Raw genomic sequence first — 16,140 nt, 5'->3', positions numbered from 1 at the left:
TGTATGACATCACATTCAGAATTGTTGTTGATCTAGTTCCTAACTTTTCATTGGTTTCTTCAAAATACTTTCTCATAAAACCTAGGCCATCTAGCTGTAACATTTTCGGTTGTACATGTATGAACTTAGGCCATCTAGCTGTAGCTCATTTGAATCTTGTTCTAGCTAGAACATCATTTGCCGAAAGTGAAGAATATTTTTTTGGATCCTTTAAAGAAACGGGTGAAAACTGGTGAAGCGGATTGGAAAGAGTTTCTCTAGTGTTTTCCTGGACTCTCCTTTTTTGTTTCCTCTGAGCATTTTCGGTTGTACTTGTATGAACTTAGGCCATCTAGCTGTAGCTCATTTGAATCTTGTTATAGCTGTTTCTGTTTTTCCGTTAACCAGCTGTCGCACCCCTACGAACGACAACCCTCAGAAGTCGAAACTTGTGCGAGCTAAGGATTAACGAGGTCTTACCTTTAAACTTGTGATTCCTAACACGGGTTGGACGATAGCAAGTGAAGATCGATCGTTCAGACTAGGTCTTGAACCACCGACCAACACGGCAGTCAATTCGAGTGAGTGAACAAAGCACCCACGCCGAACCGCTTGGCTACCGACTAGAACATCATTTGCAGAAAGTGAAGATTTTTTTTGGTCCTTTTAAGAAACGGATGAGGCGAATTGGAAAAAGTTTTTATAGTGTTATTCTGGACTCTCCTTTTTTGTTTCCTCTGAGCATTCTCTGTTGTACATGTCTGAACTTAGGCCATCTAGCTGTAGCTCATTTGAATCTTGTTCTAGCTAGAACATCATTTGCAGAAAGTGCTGATTTTTTTGGATCCTTTTGAAAAACCGGCGAAGCGAGTTCGAAAGAGTTTCTCTAGTGTTTCCCTGGACCCTCATTTATTGTTTCTTCTGAGCATTTTCGGTTGTACATGTATGGACTTCTCTTGTTAAGAACTGTGGTTTTTATTGGTACATTATTGAAATATATTGTATCAATTCTAGATTATTTTCTCTGCTGTTGCTCGTAAAACTTGTAGGTCTAGTTCAAAATAGGTAGTAGATAGATTGTTTCAAAAGTTTTATCAGTTTTTAATAATAATAATAATAAATATGCTTTATTGTCCAAAGACAAAGCTTTGGTGAACATATTCAAGTGCATGAAATCAGAATATAAGCTAGTAGATTGATAAAAATATCTAAGAGTCCTACCATAAAAATAAAAATTTTGAATGTCACATTTTCTGAAAAACATTGGTTATATACAATATAAATGCAATATAAACAAATATAAACATACACACATACACACACATACACATACAAACACAAAAATAATTTTCAAAAATAATGTATAAATACAAATTTGTATAAAATATGATTAAAAGGTATCGTCAAAAAATTCTTGCAAACTATAATAGAGCCTCTCGATAAGAAAATCCTCTGTAGATTTTCGAAATTAAGTACAGTTTACTACGCATTTCAGGTAGTTAGGAAGATGATTATACATCTTGAGACTATTATACAATATAGAATTTTTAATTAAAGTAGTGTTTGGTATGGGAAACTTAAATTTAGGGTCTGGCGTGTGGTGTAATGAGAGATAATTGAGGAAAGCTCTGTTCTATGTTTATGCTCTAAACAAACTGTTTCTAAATTGAATAGAGCAACAGTGATTAAATTTTGTTTGCTACAAACTTAAACTGTAATATCTCAGTAATTCAATAAACGCCATTTGAATCAGTATAACGCATTACAATTCGACTAATTCTGTCGACAAATAGTTTGCTCGGGATTATATGAAGTCAACGAAGGCCGTTTTTGCCTGGTCCTGATTGGCAATATGTTCCATCGAACATCAAGCTAGAATGGCAGAGAAGATTTTTTTTGAAATACACCTCAATTAGTGGTTTATTCATTGAAAGTCGCAGATGCAAAGTGTTTTTTTTCGTATTTGTCTGCTGATGGAAAATCAATTATTACTATAATGATCGGTTTATGTTATCCTGAACGTTTTTTTTTATGGTCAACGTAGTGATTACATTGACAACATTTCATTTCAAGCACCATTTCAAATAACGCTGACACAAATGGTACCCATAACACGCGTCTCATAATTTATAACTTAATTGCTTTTCAGAGCGCTAATATAACCGAAATTATTCATGGATGTGCTCGTTTCAATAATCCATGGCAATAGTAATGAAGAAGCCCGTGATTTCCGGTATTTTTGGTCAAGTGTCCAATGTAGTTTTTGATTCATGCTTTTAAACAAAATACTTTGTATCCAACTTCTAATATAAAAAGTTAATTTTTGGAGAATAAGCTTTGGTGGAATTTTTTAAACAAATTTCATCAGATTGATATAAAGAACAAGTGGAATGCCTGATACTGTCAAAAGATTTTTGCTCTGGAGTGACCAGTTTTCACATGCTCAACAAACTAATCACTAAAGGAGATTGTTGAATTCGTTGATGATTTTTCCAATGGAAGTTTTGACCGATTTTTAAGTTAGTACTAACCTTCACTGGAAAGCTGTTGAAACCTTGACATTTGATAAAACTTGGCCTGCTTTTTTGGTCTTGGCTCTATAAGTGAATTCCTATTTACCTATAGAAGTAATTATGGAATTACTGTGTACGAAACTGGTATTTCCACCTGAAGGACGAATTTTTTACACTGATTGCCAATGGGATCACCACTTCCACCAGTTATTGCCAACATATATATATATATATATATATATATATATATATATATATATATATAGAATAGTGGTTTTTCGGGGATTCGGATTCTATACATACATACGGTCGTTACAGTATCAATTATATATATATATATATATATATATATATATATATATATATATATATATATATATATTTATATATATATGTATATATATATATATATGGAGTAGTTTGAAACTCTGGCCATTGAAGAAGCCCACAAGAAACCTCGTGTCTGTTTGAGATACGTTGACGACACCAGTTTAAGACCTTCCATTACTTTCACAATGGAGAAGGAAGTCCACAAAAAATAGCCATTTTTAGACCAATTGGTGAAGAGGACCGACACTAAGTGGGAAACATCTGTATACCGAAAACCCACTCATACGGGATAGTATCTGAACCACGAATCCAACCACCATCAATCGACTAAAAGAGGAATCATCAAGACTCTATTAGACCGTGCTTTCGAGCTCTGTAATACGAAGGAAGGTCTCTAGAAGGAACTAGACATCATCAAAAATGATCTTCAACGGAATGGCTACTCCAAAGCGATGGTAGAAAAGACTTTGGCTAGAAGACAGCAGGAACCCCGAAAAGAAGAGAAGCCGTCACAACCACTGTACTTCCCTACATCAGACGATTATCGAAGAGGATAAGAAAAATTTGTTCCAAGTACAACATCAGAACCAGTTTCAGATCCGGAAACACTATCCGTAGCAGCCTCACGAAAACCAGGCCACCAAACGCGAACTGCGATTTTAAGAATTGTATTTACCGGATACCCTGTGAGTGCGGAAACTAAGATGAATGTTCGCATTGCCGAGCACAAGAAACGTACACAGCCAGGGAAAACCAGCAAATCAGGAATAGCAGAGCATGTTTGGACCCATCAACATAACATCAAGTGGTCCCAAGCTGAGATCATACACAGGGAGGAACATTGGTTCATGAGGAAATTTAAAGAAGCCGCATACATGTTGTCCAACAATGTATTCAGCCAAGCTGGCGTAGAGATACGCACCATATGGAAACCCATAATCAAGCGAAAAATGGCCAACTCCCGCGAGACGGTCATCTCTCATTAAACCGGTGAAGCGCAAAAAGGAAAGCGGAGATAAAGAAGTCGAATGACCCATAAATAGTCATCTCCCAGAGGAATTAGTCCAGTCATCACCCGAAGACGATTGTGGGTACCAACAATTGTGACAAACCACATCTATTTGATTTATTTACATTTTAACTTGTATCGTTTCGCCATCTGGTGAATTTTCTCGGTAACTTATCCGCCGCAGTGGGGGCCGATTCCTGTTCTTTACAGTTTTCCACCGTCCTTAATCATAAGTAGCAACGGCTCTCATGCCCTCCTGGATAGGCAACCAATAATTCACTTTGGCGGTTTTTTTTGCATTTGCAAAGTATTTTCAGAGTCGGGTTTTTTATGAACGACTGTCGAGATTCTTTTTCGTCTCTAAAGAAAACGTGAAAAAGTTTTTGATGCGCCATATTTGCTCAATTGTTCGAAGATTTTTCTTGCTTACTTCTCAAAGTAAACTCCGTTCTAAATTACCTTACTGTGGTCCTTAAGGACAACATTCACCGTCGAGTCCCGTGCCTGTAATTATTTCAATGATTTTTATTACTATAAATGATGTAACACGTGTGTGAAGTTTTTATTAACTACTTTTAACAATTTTATTGAAACATTTGTAATTATTTTAGAACTAAGTCAACAACCAAATAATTTCTAAAAGTTGATTTGAAATAACATCTTTGGAAAATAGGAGAGTTATACTTGGTATAACATTCCTGCATAAATTAATAAACAACAATATCGACAGTACGGTTCTTTTATCCGAGATCAATTTCTTAGTACCAAGAAGTGAAGGTCGACACAATCTGAAATTCTATTGCGAAGCATCACGCACAAATGTTATGCTACGATCACCATTGAATTTTATGTGCAGTAGCTTCGATAAAATGTGTGAACATTGCGATATCCATTTAGACTCTCTGAAAGCCTTGGTATATCATGTATCCACAATCACTTTTAATAATACTATAAATAACATGTGTGTCAGTACTGCTACATTGCATGATTTGTGACTTTTTGTGTTATATACTCAATTTTTCATTCCCCTTTTGAAATTCTACTTATACGAATATTCTATATATACTTTGTTTTAGCATTTACTTTTCTACATTTCTATATTCCATTATTTCTTATATTTATTTCATATATACTCTGTAATAATAGCATTTCCTGTAACTGGGTACTCCTGTTGGAAATAAATCGGTTTTTTATGTAGTCTGCGAAATTTCACCCTATTTTTCGAACATATCTTTTAATAAACTGATGAGTTTTGGTTTTTCGAATACTGTCTGTCAGCTGATGCAATCCTATCTGACATGTTGAAAACAATTCATCTCCTATAACGGTTATAAATCTAGAACATATACAGCTTCTTCTGGTGTGCCTCAGGGCTCCAACCTAGGTCCTCTTTGGTTTTCATTGTTTATTAATGACTTATGTGAAAGTTTAGCTTGTGAGCGGTTATACTTCGCGGATGACTTGAAATTATTTTCTATAATTAAGGAAGTAAGTGATTGTGTAAATCTTCAATCTCAATTAGAATTTATTTTTGCTTGGTGTAGCAATAATAAATTGAAACTCAATGTGGAGAAATGTAAAGTAGTGAGTTATAGTCGAAAAAAAGAGGTTTATACATTCCCGTATGTAATATAGGATTCAGATCTGCTGTGATGTAATGAGATCAAAGACCTAGGGGTAATATTCGATCATAAATTAACATTTGGTAGACATATTTCACAGAAAGTTTCAGAATCTCTCAGTTTAGTTTAGAGCATTGCAGAAAATGTGCGTCGCTTATATTTTTATTCAGGTTAGTGAATGAGAGAGTTGGCTGTCCTAAAATTCTCGAAGAAATTAACTTCAATGTACCACGGCCAGCTTCACGATCTCAATCCATTTTTAGACCTCTCAGAGCAAGAACTAACATTATGCTCAATTCCCCAATATATGTTATGTGCACAAATTTCAATAGCATTTGTGCCCATGGTGATTTATTATTCACTAACCTTCATAACATTATTAGAATTGGTAACGTGTACTTGAAGTAGGTAATTAGAATTAGTTTTTCTTTTTTGTTTAAGTATTGTGAATAAAATTTTATATTGTTCTGTAAGTGGGTAACTGTTGGACAATAAAGCTATTATTATTATTATTATTACTACTATACCATTGGCTATTGGTACGACTCATATTGAATTACTTGAGTTAATATGCCAATCCAAATGATTAAAATAATACAAAATTAGTCATCTTTCCGTCTGCTCGCAGTATTTTCATAGAAAACAATTCCGAGAAAATACGTAGGCTTCGCATAACCAACCTGCATGCAAATTACATATCGTTAAGCGAAGTTTATCATCGCAACTCCCACAATCAATAAAGAACGGCAATATATTGAGGCCGCGAGATAGTAGGTCGTTTGCCACTCAAATGTGCTGACCAAATAAAATAATAACGACACAATAAACAATAATTCAGAAATGTAAGTTGATCGACGAGAATTGCGATTTATTGATGGGCATTGAACCGGCCGGGAAATGATTGATGAATTACATTGGAAATGATCAAGCGGGTTTTGATTATTTAGACTAATCACTATCTCTTTTTCTTGAATAGTGTAAATGTTCTTTCTCGAAATAGTTTCACTTTCAATAAGGTTTTTTTTTCAAATTGTGTGCTATGAGAACTGTCACGTCTCAAGTACTGCGAGAAACAGTACGAAGAAAATGTTCGATATAGTGTAAAAACAATTCATGGATTTCCATCATGATAATGCACCTGCTCAATCGTCATTGCATGTTCGTCATTTTTTTGTCAAAAAAACACCGTAATCATGTCTCAGCCACCGTATTCACCAGATTTGACTCCCTGTGACGGCGTTTTTTCGACGATTAAGGAGATGAAAACCAAATCCCTGAGAGAGCTCAAGGACATACCAAAATGTGCATATTAGAATTAACACACGTGCCTAACACTCCCGGGACTACGAAAGAAAACGCGTTTTTTTTTTTGTTCAAAATTGGCTTTATTCATCAAATTAATCTCCATCAGGAGCCACACAATCATCTCAGCGCCGCTGAACATTTTTTGAAGTTTACGAACAGATAGTAGTCGATGGGCGCCAAATCTGACGAATACGGTGGATATGGGAGCAATTCGAAGTTCAATTCATGTAGTTTTGCCATTGTTTTGAATGTTTTGTAACACGGTGCATTATCTTGATAAAACATTTTTTTTCTTTGCAATATGCGGTCGTTTCTTTGCAATTTCGGGCTTCAAACGCTCCAATTACGCTATATAGGGCGTTCCAACGACAACTTGACCCCCTTAAAAGATAGAAACGGACGAGTAATCGAAAATTTCAAAGCACGGGTCCAAAGCAATGTCCAATGTCACATAGAAACCTGGAGTGTAGCAGTCCTTATAGTTTTGTACGAAGCGTTCAAAAAAGTTCTAATGGCACAGTTTGTCAATCTTCTTTGTTTCACTTCTCGTATGAACATCATCAAATCGTATGCAAGACAATAAGAAGGTGAATCTGCGATGGGCCATTGTTGCACGAATGATTTCGAGGCCTAAGCCATCTTCAGCCCAAAAGTCTTTGGTATTTTTTCTCCCACTTTTATAGGCCCCATCAAGTGAAGAATTCCAATGACAGCCTTCAGTTCTACAATATTTGTAGGTAGCACATCCAGTGGCTTCAGTGGCTGCCGATGTCTAAAAATCCCGAAGTTACACGAACGTTTGGCGCGATAGAAGACCAACTGTAGATTTAGCAATGAAAATTAGAACTGAATTGTCTCACAGACACTACCCGCTTACAGGAGGGTTAAGAAAAACAGAAAATTCGTTATCGCTCATTTTATTGAGGAAATCAACAAAAGTAATATCAATGGCAACAACATCAACGGATAAAGTGTTCAAAATGGCCTCCACCTAGTTCCATACAATAATACAGTCTACTTTCGAAAGTGTTGCTTACGTTATTGAAGATGTCGCAGGTCTTCTAGATTTGTGGAATTTATTCGTTTAGTAGTAAACGTTTTGAAATGGACGAAACTGTTAGTTTTTTCGGCACTGGTAGTTTTTGTTGAATTTAGTTGTCGCAGAACAAAAAGTAGATAGTTGACCACTGTCACTTCTTCACGAATTATTATTCATTCATCCTTGTTTACTATGTTCCAACATGGTTTATTCTACTGAATAAAGAATAGAAATTGTTGCAATGTATTATCGAAATAATGAATGTGCTAAAGCTGCTGCAAGAATTTATAATACGAATCATCCAGACCACAACGTGAGCCATCAATACGTCAAACAGTCAATGGATATTTTGAACTTCAGGTTCCGTTCACAACAGAAAACATGAAGTATCCCATCCTGTCAGAAATAACGGAGTTGAAGTTGCAGTTTTAGGACATGTACAAATGGATAATTGACAATCTATCAGAAAAGTAGTTAGAGCCTCTAGTGTATCAGCTACTAGTGTTTCTCGGATTTTGAAAGCCTACAAATTCCATCCTTTCAAATAAAGTTAGTTCAAAAATTAAATGAAGATGATCCTGATCGTCGGCTTCAGTTTTGTGAGGTGTTCAGGGAGAAATTGACCAATAACTCAAACCTATTTCACAATACATGTTTTACAGACGAAAGTTCTTTCATGTTGAATGGTGAAGTGAAAAGACATAATGTTCGTTACTGAAGCGATGTGAATCCCCATTTGGTGATGGAAACACATTCACAAACTCCACAAAAATTGAATGTCTGGGCCGGCATTCTTGGTAATTATATTGTTGTACCATTTTTCATTGAAGGTAATCTCAATGGAGACACATACTCAAATATATTACAAGATTGTGTAGATCCTATGATTACACAAATTTTAGAAAATGATGACAATTTAGTAGAAAATGAAATAACATTCCAGCCGGATGGTGCACCTCTTGCTGGGGGTGAGACTAGTTTTTGGACGAACGTTTTCCAATACGTTGGATCGGCAGAAGGGGTCCACCAGTGGAGTGGCCAGCTAGATCACCTAATATCACGCCGATGGACTTCTTTCTGTGGGGACAGCTGAAGTCGAAATTGTACTCTACTGAGCCTACAAATCTAGAGGACATGTGACAGATAATTGTTCGGGAAAGCCGATTGCTGACTCCGGACATCTTGAATAATGTACGGAACGCCTTCGAGAGTAGACTGCATTATTGTAACTAGGTGGAGGTCATTTTGAACAATTTATCTGTCGATTCAGTTTCCACTGATATCATTTGTTGTTGATTTCCTCATTAAAATTAACGACGCGAATTTTCTGTTTTTTGCTAAATAAAACGTTCAACATTTAATTTCTCTATAACGAATAAACCGATTTTGAAAAAAATTATAGACGTAAGAGAAGGACAAAAAAAAACTTTCAAATGATGTATCACCTCGCCACGCCATTGAAAAAATTAGGGGGTGAAGTGTCTTCACAGACACGCCAGAAGAAGCCATTGTGCTTTTACAGACACGCCCGAAGAAACAGTTGTATGGCGAAACACGTGTTGCGTTTTTGTAGATCTGTTTAGTGAAAATCTTACAATAAAGTGTATGTAAAGCGTGTCTGTAAAGACACGCCTGAAGAAGCCGTTGTGTCTTTACATACACGCCCGAAGAAGCCGCTTTGCCTTTACAGAGACGACCGAAGCAGCTGCTGTGTCTTTACAGACACGCCCGAAGAAGCCATTGTGCTTTTACAGACACGTTCGAAGAACCCGCTGTGCCTTTACAAACACGCCTGAAGAAACCGTTGAATGGCAAAACACGTTTTGCGTTTTTGTAAAACTGTTTAGTGAAAATCTCACAATGAAGTGTATGTAAACGCCTGAAGAAGCCGTTGTGTCTTTACAGACACGCCCGAAGAAGCCGCTGTGCCTTTACAGACACGCTCGAAGAAGCCGCTGTGTCTTTACAGACACGCTCGAAGAAGCCGCTGTGTCTTTACAGACACGCCCGAAGAAACCGTTGAATGGCAAAACACGTTTTGCGTTTTTGTAGAACTGTTTAGTGAAAATCTCACAATAATGTGTCTGTAGAGCGTGTCTGTAAAGACACGCCTGAAGAAGCAGCTGTGTCTTTACAGACACGTCTGAAGAAGCCGCTTTGCCTTTACAGACACGCCCGAAGAAGCTGCTGTGTCTTTACAGTAACGCCCGAAGAAGCCTTTGTGCCTTTACATACACACCCGAAGAACCCGCTGTGTCTTTACAGACACGTTTGAAGAAACCGCTGTATGGCGAAACACGTGTTGTAAAACTGTTTAGTGAAAATCTCACAATAAAGTGTCTGTAAAGCGTGTCTGTGAAGACACGCCTGAAGAAGTCGCTGTGTCTTTACAGACACGTCCGAAGAAGCCGCTTTGCCTTCACAGACACGCCCGAAGAAGCTGCTGTGTCTTTACAGACACGCCCGAAGAAGCCATTGTGCCTTTACATACACGCCCGAAGAACCCGCTGTCTTTACAGACACGTCCGAAGAAACCGTTGTATGGCGAAACACGTGTACGTCTATACGGATCTAAGTCAAGTACAGCCAAATTGTATTTTTGGTTTGAGTTAGCTTATTTAACTTTATTGTAAAAACGGTTTACTCGATTTAAGTTACGCAGATTACGAATTCACGCTTCAATACTCCTCTATTAGGCGTTTTAAAAACCTCTCATTTGATTTGTATTAGAGTTCAGTTAAAGAGAAGCCATTGTGCCTTTACATACACGCCCGAAGAATCGCTGTGTCTTTACAGACACGTCCGAAGAAGCCGCTTTGCCTTTACCGACACGCCCGAAGAAGCTGCTGTGTCTTTGCAGACACGCACGAAGAAGCCATTGTGCCTTTACATACACGCCTGAAGAACCCGCTGTTACAGACACGTTCGAAGAAACCGTTATATGGCGAAACACGTGTTGCGTTTTTGTAAAACTGTTTAGTGAAAATCTCACAATAAAGTGTCTGTAAAGCGTGTCTGTAAAGACACGCCCGAAAAAGCCATTGTATGGCGAAACACGTGTTGCGTTTTTGTTAAATTGTTTAGTGAAAATCTCACAATGAAGTGTTTTTTGAATACGTTAGTTATGGAATTTTGTCAAGCATCAAGTACTCCGAGGTTTGGAAAAAACCCTGGCACAAGTATTATATCTAAGGACGATTATTTTGAAGGAGACGAAACAGAAATTGATGAATGAATCAATATTTTTTGAGAAAAATGAAAAATCACATATTTTTATCTTAGAATCACTCATGCCAAGGTCAAGTTACAAATTGATGAATTTAATAAAATTTAAACTAAAGTTGTTGAGTAATTGTACAGAACTGGTCGATACTTGATGAATATCCATATTAAAACTCATTAATACAGTTTATTGTAAGATTTTCACTGTAAAGGGTTTTACAAAAACCGCTACACGTGTTTTGCTATACAATAGCTCTCTGGAGCGTTAATTATTAACGCTTTTTCAAGTGTTAACAATTAACGTTTGAGGAAGCAATTGTAGAGCGAAACACGTGTCGCGGTTTTTGTTAAACCCTTTACAGCGAAAATCATACAATAAACTGTAATTGTATCAATGAGTTATGAAGTGATTGATAGCTATAAGCAAATCTTACAATTTTCATACAACACAATTGTGTAGTTTTTTCAGTTTACTATCAAATCCTTTTTCTATTGACGGAAAACTAATGACATTAAAAAAACGATACGCATCCTTCACGGTCTCGCTTTTTATTTCAGACTCACGAACGAGGACGACCTTTCATTTTTTCGTTCATTCCAGCCGGATGGATTCCTTCCAAGGAAAATAGAAGACTTCCCGGAGAACGCAGACTGTCTAAATTTAACATCTCTGCTGGGGTCACATTTTAAAGTCTGCTTGTATCTTTTGCATTGCTAATTATACCTTCCTGTGCGGGTAATCGACTCAAAAATTAACTCAATTTGTAGGTAGTTTTCGTTTTTGGAGTCTGAGACCGCATAAGAAAGTGACATTGCAAAAATGTGTGGGTCGCCATGAATAAAGCTGCGTGTATCTATTTTTATGATTGATTCTTCTATGTATATGTTGAGTGTTTTGAGGAAACTTATTTCAGTTTGTTTATTTGACTTCATACAGGAAATTGACGTTCCATTCGTTTTTTCGTAAACATGAACCAGAATTTACACTGCGGGTCAAAAACTGGCCCAACCAAAATTTGTTTCTAGTTCAAAGCTTCATAACTGTTGACTTAGAAGTCCGATTGCAAATATATTTTTCAATTTTACCCGGTGTCCGAAAAGACTAATTAATATCTCCGAAGTTGCTGGAGATGGAAAAACGAAACATTGGCAGTTACATACATAGAAATATACATCTTCAAGCATTTATAAATACTGTGGGGTGACACCAAAGTCTCTGAAGAAACGAATATTTCTGAACAAGCTAGAGGTAACCTTGGTCACCCGTTTCTGATTGATAAAAAAGAATAATAAGGAATGCCAATAGTAAAAAATAGTCTTCTTTTATTTCATAATATGTTCAAAATGACTACTGTTAGTTGATTTTCTTACCGGAGCAGATTACGAATTTACGCTTCAATACTCCTCTAAAAGGCGTTTTAAAAACATGGCATTTGATTTATAGTAGAGTTCAGTTGAAGGTCGACCTGGCGCACGTCTATACGGATCCAAGTCAGAGTACAGCCAAATTGTATTTTTGGTTTGAGTCAGCTTATTAACTTTATTGTGGAAATGGTTTAGTTGCTTTTAGTTACGCAGATTTCGAATTTACGCTTCAATACTCCTCTAATAGGCGTTTTAAAAACGTAGCAATTGATTTGTAGTAGAGTGTAGTTGAAGATCGACCTAGCGCACGTCTATACGGATCCAAGTCAAAGTACAGCCAAATTGTATTTTTGGTTTGAGTTAGCTTACTTAACTTCATTATAAAAACGGTTTACTCGATTTAAGTTACGCAGATTACGAATTCACGCTTCAATACTCCTCTATTAGGCGTTTTAAAAGCCTCTCATTTGATTTGTATTAGAGTTCAGATGAAGATCGACCTAGCGCACGTCTATACAACCAAATTGTATTTTTGTGTTACGTTGGCAAAAGTGCAATGATTCAAAGGACACTCAATTTTATTGAATTGAATGAGTAAAAACGTACGAAACTTTTAAAACAACTCAATACATTTCCCTAGTCAAAATACTATCTTGAAATTATACGAAAATATATTTTTAATGAACCAGTAGGTACAATTATTGAAAGTTGTTTTTACATTTTTGATGATTTAATTTTTGTTTAGACACCCTCTATAAAAGACAAATAACTTTTGAAAAAAATAAGCAAACTGATGAAGAAAAGTTGAGAACAAAACGAAATATACAAAATCAGTGCTTTCTTCACCAAGCTTTTTTTATATCGTATCTGCCATTTATCATTAACGCTTAACACCAATATCCAATCCGGACAGTACGTACCAGAATATCAATTTCTGATTACTCGTGTAGACATCAGCTCTGGTTTTATCGACTTCGTTTGTCGATGTAAATAATGAAATGTGATGGCGTTTTGTAGTAATATAAGTAAGCTCCAGATGCGAGCGTTATAATAGTTTGTCGACCCCTCCGACCAACTACCTACTATAAATAAAATTAGAGGTTAACCCATAACCTCTACGCGTTTGTATGGCGGTACCCATGTGAAACGATGTTTGATTGTGATTTCACAGTTGGGTCAGCTAAAATAAGTGTGAAGAACAATCAGGAAGATGTCGATTACAAGTGGCAGAACGACTAGTCTAGTCTAGTCCTTGAGCAGCTGAGTAAGAAATCATTCTCATGTGGCTAGTTCAATGGGCAAGCTTGTCTCATTGTTTTACCATATCAGTTCCAAAATCCTATAGTTCCAAAACCGCTGCTGTATTAGCAAATATTTACGTAGTAATGATCCTAATCAGTAGGATTTATGCTACAGAATTGGAATTATTTCTTCGGAATTATTAAATTACCGACCTTATGTAAGTTCAAAATAGGTTTGATATATTACATAGCAGATAGTTCACATCATTATTATAGACAATGGTACCAAAAAGTGAGTAAAAAATATAAAATATCAAATAATTATTAGATTGCAGTTCATAATATACACACATCGGAAAAGTCTAGGGATAATTTTAAAAATGGCAATATTTTTTTTAGATCGCTTTAGGGAAAAAAGTTGACGGGTGATTATTAAACGAATGTAACTTACAACAAAATTTATTAAATGGTCAAAAATACTGAGTGCGCATATAAGCAAAACTAAAAAAAATATGGCTCTTCTTTGGCACCCGAAAAAAAAAATCATAATACAAAAAAAATTGGAATCAGTACAAAGTATGGCCTCCACGCTGGTTTATTACGGCCCTACATCTATCGTGCATCGACAAAATGAGATTGTCAATGTCTTGTTGAGGTACATTTGCCCATTCAGCGATTGAAAGCTCTCTCAATTGAAACGTTGTGTGAATGTTTCCCATATGCGGAGTAATTCTTCGTTGAAGCATGTCCCACACATTCTCGATGGGATTCAGGTCCGGTGATTGTGCTGGCCATGGCAATACATCAACTCCTTCGTTGGTGAGCCAGTCAGTCACTAGACGCGCGACATGTGGACGAGCATTATCGTGCATTAGGTGGAAGTTTTCACCAACAGCACCAGCAAACGGACGGACGATAGGTAGAAGAATGGTGTCGAGGACTGTCGAGCTGTGAGGGAGTGATTTGGAAAAACGAGATCGGTTCTGCCGCCGATCATGATTCCGCCCCACAGCATTACTGTACCGCCTCTGTATGTGTGGACTTCCTGGACGTGTCTCAAACGTTCATTATTTCCAGGTCGTCTCCACAGTCTTACTCGACGAGAATCTGGATGAAATCCAAATCTGGATTCGTCTGTAAACAAAACTGTGGCCCAATCATTTGCATCCCAGTTTTGATGTTCTTGACACCACTCTAATCTTCTACCGCGATTGCCTCTCGACAAAGGTGGACATCTAGGTGGCCTTCTGTTGTGGAGATCTGCTTCATGCAGTCGATTTCTGATAGTATCACGACTAATGGTTACCTGGTGCGTCTGCTGCAACACGTTAACCAACTCAGGTGCTGTGATTGTCGGTTGTCTTCTTACGGTTAAGACCAAAAATCGGTCTTGAACTGCAGTTGTAGCGCGTCCTCGCCTTGGATGTTGTTCGGCTGGACTGCCAGTTTCACGGAAACGCCGCCACAATCGACTGATAACACTTTGGGAGACCCCCAAACGAAGAGCTACATCATTTTGTCGCATGCCACCTTGAAGAAGCCCTACAGCTCTATTCATCTCAGCCAATGGTAAGTGATGGCGTTCCATGTTAAAGAACAATATTTCCAGTTTAATTGCTGAGCAAGAACTGCATAGAATGTACAAACTCGACACTTTCAGATTATTCATTTTAGCCGAAAACCTACAGTTTGTAAAAAACTTGATAAAAGATTATTTACCGTTTTTGCAGGCTTTGTTCAACCCATAGAAATCTACAGAGTGGTCGAGTGTACTAATTTAAACGAAATTAAACGACCTCATGCATTTATTTTTATGATATTTAGTATGTTATAAAAATATCCCTAGACTTTTCCGATGTGTGTATATTCACATTGCTTTTGGGGTAAGTAACATTGTTTCATTTTTGGCATATAGTCTTGTACAGAGTAGAAACAGTCTGGGAGGTAATTTCTAGTATATCTCTCAAATAGACCAAATTTCAATAATCATTTGTTGTAAAGTTTTACATTCAGTGCGTTTTTTTCATAAATACAGTTTGAATTTTGGACGGTCTGACTTCCTCCGAAAACCAGTTAGCATGATTGTGAAGTTGAGTCAGTTGTAGCCAGCAAGATCACCCGATCTGGCGCATCCCGATTTTTTTAGTGAACTGTGTGATTTCAGACAAACATGGCTCCTGAAGAGATTAATCTTATGTTATTATCTGGATGTATCGTCTTTTTTTTTAATTGATTATGTCCTGAATAAGTTACAAAAAGGAGAAAAGAAGTGATGATACAGAAGACCAACCTTTATGTAACAGTTATAAAACATCAGATGCCTGCCTTGCGTAATTTCAATCAGTTGAAATGCATAAATTATCACAAATCGAAAGGATATAATTCATACAAAATGTTGAGGTTGAGTTCTTGCGTAACATTTTTTATAACCTACCAGTTTTAAATATATTTCGAGGTCAATAAAAATTTGCATAGATAGTTATTCGAGTTATAATAATCGTAACAGTAACAATCA

The 16,140-nt window shown here is 36.7% G+C and overlaps 1 protein-coding gene across 2 annotated transcripts in view; it reads left to right on the top strand.

Annotated features, from left to right (window-relative positions):
* Meltrin (disintegrin and metalloproteinase domain-containing protein meltrin) overlaps positions 1-16,140 on the top strand; it is a 100,630-nt gene that overhangs the window by 39,308 nt on the left and 45,182 nt on the right. The gene's annotated exons all lie outside the window — the stretch shown is intronic.

The sequence above is a fragment of the Leptinotarsa decemlineata genome, unplaced genomic scaffold (genome assembly GCF_025532065.1).
Source record: "Leptinotarsa decemlineata unplaced genomic scaffold, Ldec_3_MD MMD2_P_RNA_scaffold_12, whole genome shotgun sequence".
Classification (NCBI taxonomy): domain Eukaryota; kingdom Metazoa; phylum Arthropoda; class Insecta; order Coleoptera; family Chrysomelidae; genus Leptinotarsa; species Leptinotarsa decemlineata.
The sequence above is the reverse complement of the archived record's forward strand: the minus strand, read 5'-3'. Positions and strand labels throughout refer to the sequence as shown.